This window comes from Leucoraja erinacea, unplaced genomic scaffold (genome assembly GCF_028641065.1).
Source record: "Leucoraja erinacea ecotype New England unplaced genomic scaffold, Leri_hhj_1 Leri_450S, whole genome shotgun sequence".
NCBI classification, from domain to species: Eukaryota; Metazoa; Chordata; class Chondrichthyes; order Rajiformes; family Rajidae; genus Leucoraja; species Leucoraja erinaceus.
In genome coordinates this window covers 51,453-68,558 of record NW_026576351.1, presented here as the reverse complement: position 1 = coordinate 68,558, position 17,106 = coordinate 51,453, and the positions used below count along the sequence as shown (strand labels likewise).

General features: G+C 48.3%; 4 non-coding genes across 4 annotated transcripts; 3 read left to right on the top strand and 1 right to left on the bottom strand.

Annotated features, from left to right (window-relative positions):
• Nucleotides 1-1,531: 1,531 nt before the first annotated feature.
• On the top strand, nucleotides 1,532-1,613 carry trnas-aga (transfer RNA serine (anticodon AGA)). The gene has a single exon. It is a non-coding gene; the product is annotated as a tRNA-Ser (tRNA).
• A 940-nt stretch (nucleotides 1,614-2,553) lies between these two features.
• On the top strand, nucleotides 2,554-2,627 carry trnan-guu (transfer RNA asparagine (anticodon GUU)). Its single transcript has one exon. It is a non-coding gene; the product is annotated as a tRNA-Asn (tRNA).
• Nucleotides 2,628-4,685: 2,058 nt separating this feature from the next.
• Nucleotides 4,686-4,759, top strand: trnan-guu (transfer RNA asparagine (anticodon GUU)). The gene has a single exon. It is a non-coding gene; the product is annotated as a tRNA-Asn (tRNA).
• Nucleotides 4,760-16,468: 11,709 nt separating this feature from the next.
• trnag-ucc (transfer RNA glycine (anticodon UCC)) lies at nucleotides 16,469-16,540 on the bottom strand. The gene has a single exon. It is a non-coding gene; the product is annotated as a tRNA-Gly (tRNA).
• Between the last annotated feature and the right edge of the window lie 566 nt (nucleotides 16,541-17,106).

Sequence of the window (17,106 nt, the reverse complement as noted above, 5' to 3'; positions counted from 1 at the left end):
GTTCCTCTGTCTCCTTAGATACTCTGTCCTTTGGTATACCCCCCCCCACCCTCCCCCCCCCCCCCCCCCCTCCCCACCCCCCCCCCCCCCCCACCCCCCCCCCCCCCCCCCCCCCCGGACACACACACACACACCCCACCATGCGCCCGTTTCAGTGGCTTAAAATAAAATTAGTCCCGTTGATCAACTGCAAAACACACTTTTGATTTAACCTTCTCCCTCTCAAATTGCAGATTAAAACTTATCATATTATGGTCACTACCATCTCGCGGTTCTTTTACCTTGAGTTCCCTTATTAAATCTGATTCATTAGACAACACCTAATCCAGAATTGCCTTCAATCTGGTAGGCTCCAGTACAATTTGCTCTAAGAATCCATCACGGCCGCACTCTACAAACTCCCTTTCTTGGGGTCCAGAACAATTTGCTACCTGCATATTGAAATGTCCCTAACCGCAGTGGCATTACCTTTGTTATATGGCAATTTTAACTCATGCTGCAACTTGCACCTTATATCCAGGTTACTGTTTGGGGGGCTGTAGATAATTCCCATCAGTGTCTTTTCATCTTTACAATTCCTCATTCCTATCCACAGCGACTCTACATCGGCAGTCCATATGTCACCCCTCGACATTGTGGGGATTGCAGCCGTGTCACTGTAATCCCCACAAAGTCATATCTACCAATCCCTAACAGAGCCTCAAACTCGTCCAATGTACTTGTAATAATAATAATAATAATAATAATAATAATAATAATAATACTAACTAATAATAATAATAATAATAATAATAATAATAATAATATATTGTATTGTCATTTCACATAAGCGCAATACTTCTAATACTTCTCATAATAATTCTAATAATACTTCACGCATTCATATATAATAAATGTGATCCATTACTCACCTCACCTTTTACATCGATTCCTACTGCAATTGGCCATACTCTCCTATCCATTTGTGAGCTTTCCGCCCGTTAATTCGGGTGTCTTTATTAACTTTTCCTTTACTCTCTTTCCCATCCTTGCATTTCCAATGTGTGTCCTGTCTCTACTATTTAGTTTACAACCACCCGTGTAACAAACTTTGACTGCTTGGGGGGGGGGGGGGGGCTGAAGGTATTCACGAATAATTTCTTAAAGCTGTCTGATGCGGGTACAAATACCACTTGAAATCATTGGATGTATTGGTGGATAGGAAATATTTAAACGGGTATCGGATTTAAAGTGGTCAGCTCATTAAGGGCTCAGGTCGAAAGGGTTTCCTGGCTGGCTTGCAGGTAAGTCCCTCATTCACGGTTATTCACGTTATTTAGTATGTTTTTTTCCCCATCTCTCTCTGTTTCTCCCCCCATGTTTTGACAGCGAGTCTCAACAAATCTGCCTGGCCTGTTGTCTGTTTCCGGCGCTCTCCAGCTTTGGTTTAAGATCAGTACTACTGCCGTGACACTGCAATCAGCGCAGTTCCCAGGACTGACCGATTATTCCTGGTGAATTATCACCTTCAAGCGCAGACATTTGCAGGGCAGTGGTTGTGGCCGAGTGGTTAAGGCGATGGACTAGAAATCCATTGGGGTTTCCCCGCGCAGGTTCGAATCCTGCCGATCACGGCGGTAGCAGGTCCGCTCGTTTGAACCGACCTGTGCATAATTTTGACGCGATGTTCACTAACTGCTGTCACAATTAATATTCCGCAGAAATAGGTTAGTAAATATGTCCGTAGCAAAGGATTTTGGTCACGCCGGTAAGTCGATTGATTATCTGCTGCGACATGGAACAAATGGCTCCGTTACTCAGCTGTATATTTGCCTAGTTGGCTCCGGTCCTGAATACTGCGGCCCAGAATTTGTGCTGAGCGATAATTCACCTCTCATTCACTGAACACCAGAGAGTGTCGGCCCACACTGCCACACCTGTGCTCACTGGACATACCCGGTGAATTGTTGCGGCACCCCCGATCACAGGTGAATTTATCCTCCTCTCCCCGCTGAGAGTACTACAACAACCTCTCCCGCTGCTCCTCCTCTCTGATTATCTGTTGTTTCCACACCTTACATTCTTGTTCAACCCTTCAACATCTCGAGCTTCCCTCTCCCCTGACTATCAGTATGAAGAAGGGTCTCTACCCAAAACGTCACGCATTCCTTATCTCCAGAAATGCTGCCTGTCCCGCACAGTTCCTGCAGTGTCGACCACATGCGTACCCTTTCTCGGGTTGGGGGCGGATCTGTACACAGGAAGCTAAGTGTTTTCCAGAATGTTCTGCTTGATGAGGACCGTGACTTCCTGCCCAAGTGAACGTTAAGGGGGCTTGGTATGAGGATATTTTATAAACAGAATATAAAACAAATTACTGTATGTGTAAGCGTTGTGAATCTTGGATGTGATCCTGTAATATATGGGGGGTGGGTCTGAATAACATGTATTTTAGAACAAATCTTTCTGGCCCAAATCTTTGATGCCGTTTATGAAAAGCAGTGTCCCAACCGTGTCCCTGGTCACCGCTTTCCAGCCCGGGATTCGTCCGTTTATTCCCCTTTCCGTCCAGTTGTCTCTGTGGCGCAATGGGTCAGCGCGTTCGGCTGTTAACCGAAAGGTTGGTGGTTCGAGCCCACCCAGGGACGCTGGCGAACGGATAATTGTTTTCTGTGCATGCCCTTGGCAGCTGAGCAAATCTGATCTCTCCAGAGGCTGGCGCTCTCTGCTGTCGCCTCAATCCACTGATTGGGTGTCTCCTTGCGGCGTCTCGTTTCCTTTCATTCAAATATTCCTCTTTACAATAAACAACATCCCAGGAAATGAAGAAGGGTCTCGACACGAAACGTCGCCTATTCCTTCTCCGCAGAAATGCTGCTTGTGCCGCTGAGTTATTCGAGCTTTTTGTGTCTATCCCCGGAACTAGCGGATTGGATTCTCTGCTGAACTGCCGCTGGACAGTTTTAAGAAGGTACAGCGAGACGTTTGGACACACAAGGCGTCGAGAGATTTGGGGTGGGAGGGTAACAGTGGACTGTGTTGGGATGATCAGATCAGATCATGTTGAATGGTGCTGGAAACTCGTGTGGCCGCGTGGCCTGCTCCAGCTATTTTCAAGGTCGATGTTGTTCTCACGGAGTCCGAGATGTAGCTCTGCAGAAGGCGCTCGTTTTGCGTGTTAAAGGCCCCTGGGTCAATTCCCATCACTTCCACCTGGTGACTTTGCAAAAGTTGGGGGGAATCCCGCAAACGGTGTCTGAAGAAATTCTGTCTTTAAAATGCAGACTCGATTTTACCCGGAATCCTGGAAAACTGGGAAAGTGAGGTTTCGGAGGTATAAATCCCCGTCGATTTGCTCGTTTATATTTTATTTCGTTCAATGTCAGGACCTGGGAACCGTGAGCACGTATACGCGATAGCAGTGAGCACAAGGATATTAACCCAGGTGTAGAAACCTGGGAACATGGCGAAGTAGTGAGACAGGGATAACAACACTGATGAGCACTCGAAGAAAATGAAGATTGACAGTGAGAAAGACAACATGGGAAACACTCCCTCCCCCTCCTCTTCATCCTCCCCCCACATTCCCTTCTGCTCCTCCCCTCTCCAATCCCTCCCTCGCCTATTTCTCCTTCTCCTTTCCATTACCCTCTCTCCCTCCCTCACTCCAAAACTCTTCTCTCTTCCCATATCTCTCTACCCCCTCCCCCCACTCCTCACCCCCCTATCCCCCCACTATCCATCCTGACCATCCGCACTGCCCTCCTCCTGACCATCCGCACTGCCTCCTTATAATCCCCACTCCCTACCTACACCACCCCCCTCTTCTCCCTCTATCACCACTCCTACCCACTCTCCATCCTCATCACCCTCGTCTTTCCCCTCTCCTCCTCCTCTCCTACAATCCATCACCTATCACCCCCTCTTCTTTCCCCTACCCTCAGTCATTCTCTCCCTCCCTCCATAACTGCTCTCCCCTCCCTCACCCCCTCCCATCCTTCCACCCCCACCCCCCCCCCCCCCACCTCCCACACTCCTCACCTTCCACCCCCCACCTTCCATCTCGCACCTCCCACACTCACCTTCCTATTCTCCCCACCTCCCACCTCCCCCCACTATCCAATAGTGAACAATTAGAAAAACTCACCCCACTCCCCCCACACACCTCCCCACCACCGCACGCCCACACACACCCTCCTTCCACAGCCCACCCTACCCCGGCCAAACACACCCTCCCCCAAAACCCCGCCCATACAGCCCTCACCCCCATAACCTCCCCCCCCCCCCCACCGCCCACATAATCCCTTCCCCCACAAACCCCTCACATCACCACTCCCGCCCACAAACACCACTTCGCCCACAACCTCCCTGCCCACACATCCCCCCAGATCCCACACCGCTCATTTATGAAGTTCGTGACAATCTGGCCACATGAGTGGTAAGTAGGCTTGATCTAAATAGACATTGTGAACTGTAACGGAATATTCACCAAATAACTATCTGTATAAACGCTGCAAATGTCGGAAGGGTGCTTGCACTGTTTTGTATATATTTGTCATTTTTCTGAATAAAGTATATATTTTTTTAAAAACAACTCTCTGGCCAAAACCATTGATGCCGCTTGTAAAAAAGCTGCTTCTCAGCCATGCCCCAGGTCATCCCTTCCCAACCCGGGAATGCATCATTTCTCACCGCTCTGTCAGGTTGTCTCTGTGGCGCAATCGGTCCGCGCGTTCGGCTGTTAACCGAAAGGTTGATGGTTCGAGCCCACCCAGGGACGCTCGTGATATTTTGCTATGCATGTCGTTGATAGCGCTGTAACTGTTCTCTGCGGAGACGGGACTGCCTGCTGTCGCCTCACTCTGATCATTGGGAGCCTTCCTGCTGTGTAACTGGAGTAACTCTGCCGGACAGGCAGAATGTATGGAGGCACGGAATGCGATACGTTTCGTGTCGAGACCATTTTTCAAACTTGTCAAGGGAAAGGGGAACGGAAAATACGGACAGTGGTGTCGAACGATATAGAACAAATTAATGAAAGATATACGAAAAAGGAACGATGATGAGGGAAACATGCCATTGTTATCTGATGGTGATTTTTTGTAGTAGGTTGGTAGGGTGAAGGCTAGAGCTGAGACAATAGGTGTGGAATGGGGAAGGAGTGGTTTGGCTGATTGATAGATATTACCTTAAATTTAAGAATTCAAAGTTTAAACCGTATAGTCTCACCGATGTTCAAGGGGCCACAATTGGAACAGAGCCTGCAGTGGGCGAGTTAGAGGAGGTGCACATAAACATTAGCCTCACTTGGAAGGAGTATTGGGGTCCCTGGATGGAGGCGAGGGCGGAGGTATAGGGGTAGATGTCACATATCCCGTAGGTGCAAATAAATGTACCCCCGGACGGGGTGGTGTGGGTGGGAAGGGATGAACCAACGAGTTGCTGTGAGCGTCTCTGTGAAGGGCGGGAATATGTGGAGATGGTGTGTTCACTTTGTTGGTGAGGGAAATGACGGAGGATTGGTTTGGACACTTGGTCGGAGGAAGTGTCATGCGGAACACTCTGGAAGTTGGTAGGTGTACAGTAGGCGCCAGCCGATAGTCTGTCATCTGTGGTAGAGATAGAGAGATCGTGAAAGGGGAGGGGAGTACTGGAGATAGTATAAATGAGTAGTGGATGCTCGTAATGGATATGACGTGCCTGCTTCTGTTATGCAGGACTATATTACATCTATCAGTGCAGAGAAATGTGGCGAAGTCCGTGCCAGAATGGAGGGCGAGTGAGTAGAATGTTGCCATGGTAAAGCAGAGAACTTGTGGTGATGGACTGACGTCACGTAGTCTGAAAAACTCATGTGGGCATGTCGGGATGCGTCCTAGCTTGATGTTGGCAAATGGAATAGAGTGAGCAGGAGATTGCACTGATCCAGTTGTACATTTACCGGGAAAACTACGAGGGGAAATAATTCCATCCATGACCAATTGAACAGCTCATAATGAACAATAATTAATGAAAAGGTGATGGCATCTCGCTGAAAAGGAATGATCAAACTCAAATGGATTCATTGCGTTGGACGCAAATTTGCCTGAGTGGACCAATCGCCCCCACGAGTTCAGAACATTGAACTCCATTGACTCTCAGCCGGAAGTAGAATCGAGACACGAAACGCCACCTCTTCCTTTTCTGCAGAATTGCAGACTCTATGTTACTCTAGTTTTTTGTTCCAATCTTCAGGAAATCGAAATTGATCAAACTGCGCCTTTGCCTGCTCCAGCCCCATTGACCTCATCTTTACACGCCTCGATTCCACTCAATCTCGCTTGTTCAGTCCCACCCACATACACCCGAGACATCACACAAACCCTTCAACCTCTTCATTAAATTTAAATGTATCTGCTCCCATTGTCTCAGGTCTACGATGGACGGAGTCTGCCAAAGGATCATCCCGAATCGAAACGTCGCCTTTCCATGTTCTCCAGACATGCAGCCTGAACCGCGGAGTTGCACCAGCACTTGGTTTAATTTTCTGACTGTAAATATTGTTTCGAACAACAGGCAGTTGAGCCCAAATGGTATACCTGACCGTAGCTAGTAATTGAACTATATTGGTCTATGAATCGTAAAATAAATTCCAAAAACCCCTCCTGTCACACTGTGAACGGGGTATCTGAAAGATATCTGAAAGGTATCTGCATAATTGATAACGGTTCCTCGTTAATCATGTATTATCTTTGCACTAATTGGTTGGCTCGTAGGGAAAGCTTTTCACATTTCAAGAAACTAAACTAAATGCAACTTAATAGAATGCTAACAAATAATCACATGTACGCAATGAGATTAGATTAACTTGTCATTATGGTCGGCATTGATGTGGGCCGAATGGCCTCTTCCTCTGCTGTGCCGTATTAGGTTCGTAACGGATGTTTGCAGAAACGATCCCTTGAAATACTAATTATCTGTTCCTATCACCATTTATTGATCAAAATGTTCAAAATAGGACCTGAAATTACGGTGGCATTTAGTAAAAGAAAAACGTCTCCCCATCGGGGAATTTGACCGCGGTGGACAGGTATAGTAACCATTATACTGACACGGAACCTTTGGGCATGCGGCATTGTGAAATAGAATAAGGAATGTAGGTGGAAGGGGGAAGAGACATGGAGAAATAGGTGTGTCTCCAGGTGGGCGATGTAGAGGGGGGGGGGGGGGGGGGGGGGGGGGGGGGGGGGGGGGGGGGGGGGGGGTAAGGATTGTCTGTAGGTTAGTTACTTAGAATTCGAGAAATCAAAATCCATGCCATTGCATTTTTCTTTGACCGAAAACATATAACTTTCAGACATTCACTTCTCACTGTCTAACGTGTGATGTCGGCCTCTTCCGCGATCCAGTCACTTGTTTAAGTACATGCTCGTGTTGAATTGTTTTATAGGGATGCGCTTTTCCCTATTCTGAATGAACGTGACGGGAACTGCGAGTCTTCTGATGATTTTGCTGTCAAAAAAGCAGCAGCGGGATTGTGGGCGAGTCACAGAGTCACACCGCACGGGAGACAGTTCCGCTCCTAATTCGTTGGTGGATCAAGGTTCTCAAATGGTGACCATGTCTGCCTTCGGCCTGAACAAGGTCCGGACCCGAAACGTTACCAGAGATCTTGCCCGACCCGCTTAATTACGTCTGGACTTTGTGCCTATCTTTGATATAAACTGGCATCTGCAGTTCTTTGTTTCTACATTTCGTCTGGTTGATTCGGATTCCATTTCCTCCCATCGCTCCAATCGTAATTCTGATCTCCGCACATCCAAACCTCTGGAAATGAATCTGTGAAAGAACGCGGCGTGTGCCGATCTCGATGGACCGAATGCCCTACCCAGCCGCAATCCTGAATTCTTTCACTTCGGTGATTCTCGATGAGTGTGAAGAGCGACGTATTCAATTATTATTCACTGTGAGCTGCCCTTCGGCCCAATATTTCTAGACCGACCATATAGTATCCTTCTCGGAGCGATGAGCGAATATTATGAATTGGTCAGTAGGCGACCATGATTCCTCCGATGATTGTGTCACCGGAATGATTCGCCAACAACACGCGTCACATAATACTGAGTTGCAGCCGAGGACTCACCCACAACGGGTGGGATTAACGCAGCAGGGAAAGTTTGGCCGGTGTGGGCAAGTTGGACCGAAGGGCCTGTTTCCACACCTTATCACTCTATGGTTCTTTGGTCTGTCAGTTCATTTTTTTCCAATCCAGAAGTCCCCTTAACTTTCCCAACAGGTCGATACCATTTAGTGAATATTAGACCTCCTTTAGTGTTAAAGGACCAACAGTTCACGTTGATGCTTTTAAACCTTAACTGGCGCCTTTACAAGCTAACTTCAAATATAACGCCGAAAATAGAAACAGCCTGCTGGAATAACTCAGGCCGAGATGCGGGTCAGGCAGCATTTGTGGAGATTAACGGATAGGTGACATTTTGGGTCGGGACTCATCCTCAGTCTGTGGAGGAAACCGAACGCAAGAAAAGACCAGAATCAAGCAGGGCGGCAAAGATAACGAAGATAGGGTCGAGTTCTTAATGGCCCATTGTTCGTCGGGAAAGAAATTGTAACGAAGGGATTAAGGATGCAAACAGCGGAATTAGTAGAATGACGAGGGTGTGTAGGGGGCAGGGAATGCAGGGATTACTTGAAACTAGATTAATTAACGTTCATACCGCTGGACTGCAGGCCGCCCAAGCAAAAAATAGATGCTGTTCCTTCACATTGCGTGTGATCTCCTGTACATCCGCGAGGACAAAAGATGGGATTGCGGGTGGGGGGCTGATAGAGAGACGGGGCAGGACAAAGCGAGGCAAGAAATATAAGGACAGTTGTATGGGGTATTTTGATGGGAAGATGGTCAGAGTCAAAGGCCAGAGCGGAAACTAAAGACGTGAGAGGAAATGATTTGAGTTCCGAATTGTGAAGCCCGAGAAAGGGATATTGGTGGAGGGGAGGGGAGAAATAGGTGCGAGGCTTGGCGCGGCACCGATAATTGGCGGGGGAAGTAAGGTGGAGAAAAGGAGAAGGAGCTAGGTAGATGTTAGATGTCACCTGAAATTGGAGAAATAATTGTTCCCACCTTTTGTCCTCGCGGATGTACAGGAGGCTACATCGCGAACACCAAGTGAACAGCGCGAGGTTAGTGGAGGGGCACGTGAACCTCGACTTCACTTGGAAGGACTGTTGGGGTCCCTGAATAGAAAGGAGTTGGGAGGTATATATACACGTGCTACATCTCCCGTAGACGCAGAGGATAGTACCTGGTAAAGTGGCGGCTTCGTGCAGTTCCGGAGATAGCCATCTATGCGGAGGGGGGGAAAGGGTGGAGATGGGAAGATGCGACTGGTGGTGAGATCACTTTGGAGGTGAAGGAAACGCCGGAGGATTTATCTGTTGGATGCGAAATCTTGCGGCGTGAAAGATGCAGACCTTGTGATCTCAGTCCTTGTTCAGTCTTGAGTGTGTGTGTGTGGTTGGAGAGGGGGTTCGTGGTGTTGTTGTGAGAGCAGAATCATGGAAATGAGAGGAGACGCAGGTGAGGAATACGTCTATGCAAGTTGTGGAAATCTATGATTACTAAAGAAAAAGGACATTTCCGATATCCCAGAATGAAAAACCGTATCTTGGGAGTAGATGCGGCAGAGAGGAGAAATTGAGAGGACGGGATTGCAGATTTTGAGGAGGCAGGGCAAGAGGAAGTGTACTCCAGATAACTCTGTGAGCCACTAAGTTGGTTGTAGACGACAGTCGATATTCTGTTCCCATTGACGGAAATAGAGAGATCAAAAAAGGGGAGCGAGATGACCGAGGGGAGTCGTTGATGATCTGTATAGAAACATAGACAATAGGTGCAGGAGTAGGCTATTCGGCCCGTCGAGCCTGCACAGCCATTCAATATGATGATGGCTGATCATCCAGCTCAGTATCATGTACTTGCCTTCTCTCCATACTCCCTGATCCCTTTAGCCACAAGGGCCACATCTAACTCCCTCCTAAATATAGCCAATTAACTGGCCTTAACTACCTTCTGTGGCAGAGAATTCCAGAGTTTCACCACTCTCTGTGTGAAAAAATGTTTTCCTCACCTCGGTCCTAAAGGATTTCCCCCTTATCCTTAAACTATGACGCCTTGTTCTGGACTTCCCACGCATCGGGAACAATCTTCCTGCATCTAGCCTGTCCAACCCCTTAACAATTTTGTAAATTTATATAAGATCCCCCTTCAATCTTCTAAATTCTAGCGTGTACAAGCCGAGTCTATCCAGTCTTTCTTCACATGAAAATCCTGACATCCCAGGAATCAGTCTGGTGAACCTTCTCTGTACTCGCTCTATGGCACGAATGTAATTCCTCAGATTAGGAGACTAAAACTGTAGGCAATAATCCAGGTGTGGTCTCACCAAGACTCTGTACAACTGCAGTAGAACCTCCCTGCTCCTATACTCAAATCATTTTGCTATGAATGCTAACATACCATTCGCTTTCTTCACTGCTTGCTTCACCTGCATGCCTACATTCAATGACTGGTGTACCGTGACACCCAGGTCTCGTTGGATCTCCCCCTTTCCTAATCGGCCACCATTCAGATAAAAGTCTACTTTCCTTTTTATCCCACCAAAGTGGATAACCTCACATTTATCCACATTATACTGCACCTGCCATGCATTTGCCCACTCACCCAGCCTATCCAAGTCACCTTGCAGCCTCCTAGCATCCTGCTCAGAGCTAACTCTGCCCCCCAGCTTCGTGTCATCCGCAAACTTGGAGATGTTGCATTCAATCCCCTCGTCCAAATCGTTAATATATATTGTAAATAGCTGGGGCCCCAGCACTGAGCATTGCGGCACCCCACTAGTCACTGCATGCCATTGTGAAAAGGACCCGTTTACTCCTACTCTTTGCTTCCTGTCTGCCAGCCAGTTCTCTATCCACATCAACACAGAACCCCAAATACCATGTGCTTTAAGTTTGTATACTAATCTCTTATGTGGGACCTTGTCAAAAGCCTTCTGAAAGTCCAGATATAACACATCCACTGGTTGTCCCTTATCCACTCTACTAGTTACATCCTCGATAAATTCTATAAGATTCGTCAGACATGATTTACCTTTCATAAATCCATGCTGACTTTGTCCAATGATTTCACCACTTTCCAAATATACTGCTATCCCATCTTTAATAACCAATTCTACCAGTTTCCCCACTACGGCTGTTAGACTAACTGGTCTGTAATTCCCTATTTTCCCTCTCTCTCCCTTTTTAAAAAGCGGGGTTACTTTAGCTACCCTTCAATCCTCAGGAACTACTCTATAATCTAAAGTGTTTTGAAAAATGATCACTAATGCATCAACTATTTCTGGGGCTACTTCCTTAAGTACTCTGGGATGCAGCCTATCTCGCCCTGGGGATTTATCGGCCTTTAATCCATTCAATTTACCTAACACCACTTCCCGGCTAACCTGGATTTCACTCAGTTCCTGCATCTCATTTGACCCCCGGTCCCCTGCTATTTCCGGCAAATTATCTATGTCTTCCTTAGTGAAATCAGAACTAAAGTAATTATTCAATTGACCTGCTATGTCCTTGTTCCCCATTATCAATGGACATGATGTGCCTGCTGCTGTTCTGTATTACTATAGTACATCTATCAGTGTAGCCGAACGGGACGAGGTTCATGACGGAGTGGAGGGAGAGCGGTGTGAGAAGAGAGAAGTGAGAAGAGAGCGGCGGGATAAACAGAGAACCAATGGTGAAGGACTGACGTCACATCAGCAAGCACGAAAACAAATCCTGATTAGAAATTTAACAACAAGGAAGAACTTGGTGTTAGTTTACACCAATAGCCACCAAATCCAGGAGTAACGCGCTGTCAGGCAGCCTCTCTGGAGAACATGGATTGGTGATGTTTCGGATCGATGCCCTTCGTCAGATTGAGTTACAACATACATGACACCTCACACGCCTCTCAACTCTAGAATAGCTTTCAATTTCAAGGCCACATTGCCTCATCTTTGCCATGGACTTAATTGACATGTCTGCCATTCTCGCCATCCAAAATCTCAACCCTGCTCCTGCCCTATTTAACAAATATCCACCCCTCAATTCCACCCTATCCTCCTTGTCCAGTCCCTTCCCACACATAATCAATAGTCTATTTAATTGTCATTTGGACCCCTGGAGGTCCAAATGAAATGCCGTTTCTGCAGCCATACATTACACACAAATAGACCCCAGACACAACATAATTTACATTTTACATAAACATCCATCACATAGCTGTGATGGAAGGCCAAAAAAAACTTATCTCTCCACTGCACTCCTCCCCCCGATGTCAGAGTCAAAGTCACAGCCCCCGGCTGGCGATGGCGATTGTCCCGCGGCCATTCCAAGCCGCGCGGGGCAGTGATGTAGGCCCCGCTCCAGGAGCTCTTCAACCCCGCAAATCGGGCGGGAGAAGTCGCCGTTGCAGGAGCCCTGAAAAGCGGTCTCCCTCCAGGGATCCGCGGGCTCCCGGTGCCGCCGTCCGCAGACCCGCAGTAGCAGCCTCCGCATCATCAGCAGCAGCGGCAGCAGCAGCAGCAGCAGCAGCAGCAGCAGCGGCAGCGGCAGCGCTCCTCCTCCGCTCCACCCGCTCCGGTCTCGGCCAGCTCCACGACGGTGAGGTGAGTCGGCACCAGAGCCCCGGCTTCTTCTGTTGGAGGCCGCTCCTCGTTGCAGCCCCAACGACAACTGAGACCCGACGAGAAAAGGTCGGGTCTCCAGTGCAGGGAGAGATTTAAAAGTTTCCCCCTCCCCCCCCCCCCCCCCCCCCCCCCCCCCCCCCCCCCCCCCCCCACCCACACACACACACCACCAACATAAAATAACAAAAACTACATATAAACATAGACAAAATAAATAATAAAAACGCGGACAGGCTGCATAGGCCGCTGCTGACGAGAGTCGCGCCGCCTTCCATCACAGCCTAAAATCCTCCTCAGCTTTGCAATAACGTTCAAATTCTGGGCCCCCATTGCTCCACTCTCACCACTTCTGCCGATCTCGTCATCCATAAGTATCCAAACTTATTGTTCCAAAGTCACACAGGGCCCGTTGCTATCTCCATCCCTTTCCACAAACAGTAGTGCCCTGACAGACCCATCGTCTCCGCCTGCACCTGCCGCACGGATCAGAACTGCACGTGCTTCGTTTCCATCTTACCCCCATCCAGTCCCTTTCCAAATAAATCTTACACACCCTTCAACACCTCAATAACTTTCAAATTGAAAGTCTCCTTTCAATGGTCCCCCATTGCCTCACCATGGACGTAGTCAGTCTGTAGAACGGTCCCGATGCGAAACATTACATATCCATGTTCCCCAGAGATGCTGCCTGACCCGCGGCCTTTCTGCAGCATTTTGTGACCTTTCCTGTTTATGAATGTCCTTTCTAACAACATTGGGGGCAAATACGACCCCTAACCCCGGCTAACCCTTGAGTAAAATAAATGAGCGAATAGTTAAACAATCCAGCGACGAGGGCTAATTGCCTTTAAGATCGCAGAGGATAAGCAGCCAGACCAGGGTGTGAGCTTTAAAACGAGCGCGTGTGAGCGTAGTTCGGCAGCTTTAAAAAGAGCGCAAAGAGACAGCCCGGTGCAGTTATCGAAGGTCGCAGAGGAGAACTAAGCAGACCAGCGAGGGAGTGGATTGGCTGAGACATCTTAATTAGTTAATGCAGTATAATGTGGATAAATGTGAGGTTATCCATTTTGGTGGCAAAAACGGGAAAGCATACTATTATCTAAATGGTGGCCGATTGGGAAAGGGGGAGACGCAGCGAGACCTGGGTGTCATGGTACACCAGTCATTGAAGGTAGGCATGCAGGTGCAGCAGTCAGTAAAGAAAGCAAATTGGCTGTCATAGCAAGAGGATTTGAGTATAGGAGCAGGGAGGTTCTACTGCAGTTGTACAGGGTCTTGGTGAGACCACACCTGGAGTATTGCGTGCAGTTTTGGTCTCCAAATCTGAGGACGGACATTATTGCCATAGAGGGAGTGCAGAGAAGGTTCACCAGACTGATTCCTGGGATGTCAGGACTGTCTTATGAAGAAAGACTGGATAGACCTGGTTTATACTCTCTAGAATTTAGGAGATTGAGAGGGGATCGTATAGAAACTTACAAAATTCTTAAGGGGTTGGCCAGGCTAGATGCAGGAAGATTATTCCCGACGTTAGGGGAGTCCAGGACAAGGGGTCACAGCTTAAGGATAAGGGGGAAATCCTTTAAAACCGAGATGAGGAGAACTTTTCAGAGAGTGGTGAATCTCTGCAACTCTCTGCCACAGAGGGTAGTTGAGGCCAGTTCATTGGCTATATTTAAGAGGGAGTTAGATGTGGCCCTTGTGGCCAAGGGGATCTGAGGGTATGGAGAGAAGGCAGGTACGGGATACTGAGTTGGATGATCAGCCATGATCATATTGAATGGCGGTGCAGGCTCGAAGGGCCGAATGGCCTACTCCTGCACCTAATTTCTATGTTTCTAAGTTTCTAGTTGTGTGGATAGTTGTCTTGTTAGATAAATCAAATGTGGGTCCTGTTGGGAGCGGTCTAGTTGAGGTGAAGTATAATACATTGACATGAGGGGGGACTTCTTTACTCAGAGAGTGGTAGCTGTGTCGAATAAGCTTCCAGTGAAAGTGGTAGAGGCAGGTTCGATTTTGTAATTTCAAAATAAATTGGATAGGTATATAGACGGGAAAGGAATGGAGGGTTATGGTCTGAGTGCAGGGAGATGGGACTAGGTGAGAATAAGTGTTCGGCACGGAGTAGAAGGGCCGAGATGGCCTGTTTCCGTGTTGTAATTGTTATATGGCTATATGGCTTTATGGCTCAAGCGTCTGCGGCAAGGAGGCTACAGTTATCCGGTTGTGTGTTTAATTTAATTTAAAATTTGAAACTTCTTGACGTGATGGCAGGAATATTACTGCAGTGCGTTTGGTGCAGGTTGGGGCACTGGCTACTCCACCTGTGTCCAGATGCAGCTCCTCCTGGACGACATGGATGACCTGCGGAAGACGAATACTGTGACTCAAACTCTGGTGCTGAGGCTCGACCGGCTCGACCGACGTCAGGCAGCCATAGTGTAATATGATTCCATTGACAGAGGTGCGGACAGGAGATTCTGTGGCGACAGGCGGAACTCGGAGAAGGTGAGTTGCCTCCATGGAGTGTGGGAATGATCACACCACCCGCTCAGAAAATATAGAAGTTTCTAAAAACGAACTCTTTACACAAAGCTGGTGTTTGGAATCTGGATCCTTTCGTCTGTGATTGCATGTACTTTCACAATGCCGATGCTACTCAGATTCGTTTTGAACGGTGTTGAAGTATATCGACCGCACTGTTCGTGATTAGTATAGACAAATAGAAGGAAGCAACTGCAGACTCTGGTTTACAAAAAAATACACAAAATACTGAGTAACTCTGCGAGTCGAGCAGCAAGTTTCGGGCCGGGACACTTCTTCAGATGGATGTGGCGGGGGTGGGGGAGCTGGAAGAGATGAGGGGCAGGTAATAGGTGAACACAGATTAGAGGAGCTTATGACAGCCAAATGGTAGGACAAATGTCAGAGCTGACACAACAGGTGTGAGACAAAGGCATTGGAGAGCTGCGAATGTATTACAGAGGAAGACATGTGGGCGAAGGAAAGACATAGGTTCGAGTCCAGCTACTGCATATAGGAGGATTGGGGGGAAGAAAGTAGTGAGGTGGAGTGGAGGAGAAGGGGTTGGGAGATTGTTTGATGTTACCTGACAATAGACAATGCAACGTGCAACAGAAATTGTGGGAAGGGGGTTGCTGATTTGAAAGAGGCACAGCAGCCGTAAGTATAGTCTAGGTAACACGGGAAATCTATAGGTTTGTTGTAGTCGTCAGTCCATAGTCTGTATTGGAGACAGAGGAATCCAGAAAGGGAAGAAATGTGTAGGAGATGGTACAGGGGACTAGGTGAAGATCGGTATGGACATGAGGTGTCTGTTTCTGTTCCCTAAAACAAAACGACATTATCAGTGCTGACGAATAGAGCGAAGTCTACGCTCGTGGGAGGGGGTTGAGCGACTACGCGGGTATCAAGAGATCCGTTGGTGATGGACTGACGTCATTTAGTCTGAACAAGCCTTGTGGGCATGTTATGATGTGTCCTTGTTTAATCTGGGAAAATGGAAAAAAAGTGAGCAGCAGACATCAATTTACCGGGAAAATGACGAGGGGGAATGAATTCCTACACTGATCCATCCGCCAGTGAACAGGGAACACCAATTAACCAAAATGAGATGGCATCGCCATCCATGGAAATGATCTAACAAATGAATGTACGTCAAATTAGCGGAATAAACTACTCGGCACTACGAGTTCTGAAAGAAGTTGGTAGTTTCAACATCAGGAAATTAAAAGTCTTCAAACTGCGATGGCCGGGAATCGAACCCGGGTCAACTGCTTGGAAGGCAGCTATGCTCACCACTATACCACCATCGCCGCATCATGCTACGGGAGGTAAGTGTACTGGATAGCTTCTATGGTTGGCGGCGGCGCGACTCACCCGTTGCAGCGGCCCCTACAGCCTGTCTGTCTTTTTTTTATTTTTTGTCTAGTTAAATGTAGTGTTGGTGTTTTTTAATAGTATTTTTAAATGTGTAAATGTGGGGGGCGGGGGGGGGGGGGGGGGGGAACTGTTTAAATCTCTTCCCTGTCCGGGAGACCCGACTTTTCCCTGTCGGGTCTCGGTTGTCGTTGGGGCCTAGCACCGTGGAGCGGCCTCCAGCCTGAACGACCCGGAGACTGCGGAGACTGCGGAGCTGCGGAGCTGCGGATCTGCGGACTCACCATCGTGGGGCTGGCCGGCCTCGGAGCATGGGGAGCGGCGGTGACTCGCTGCTGCGACTCGACTCCTGGGGCTCGGAGGCTCCAGCAACGCAGCCACAGGTCCGGTGGACTGGGACATCGGAAGCTCGCGGGTCCGGGGGGAGAGAGAGAGACCGCTTCCCGGAGCTCCCGCAACGCGACTTCTCCAGCCCGTGTCACGGGGTTGGAACAACCCGGAG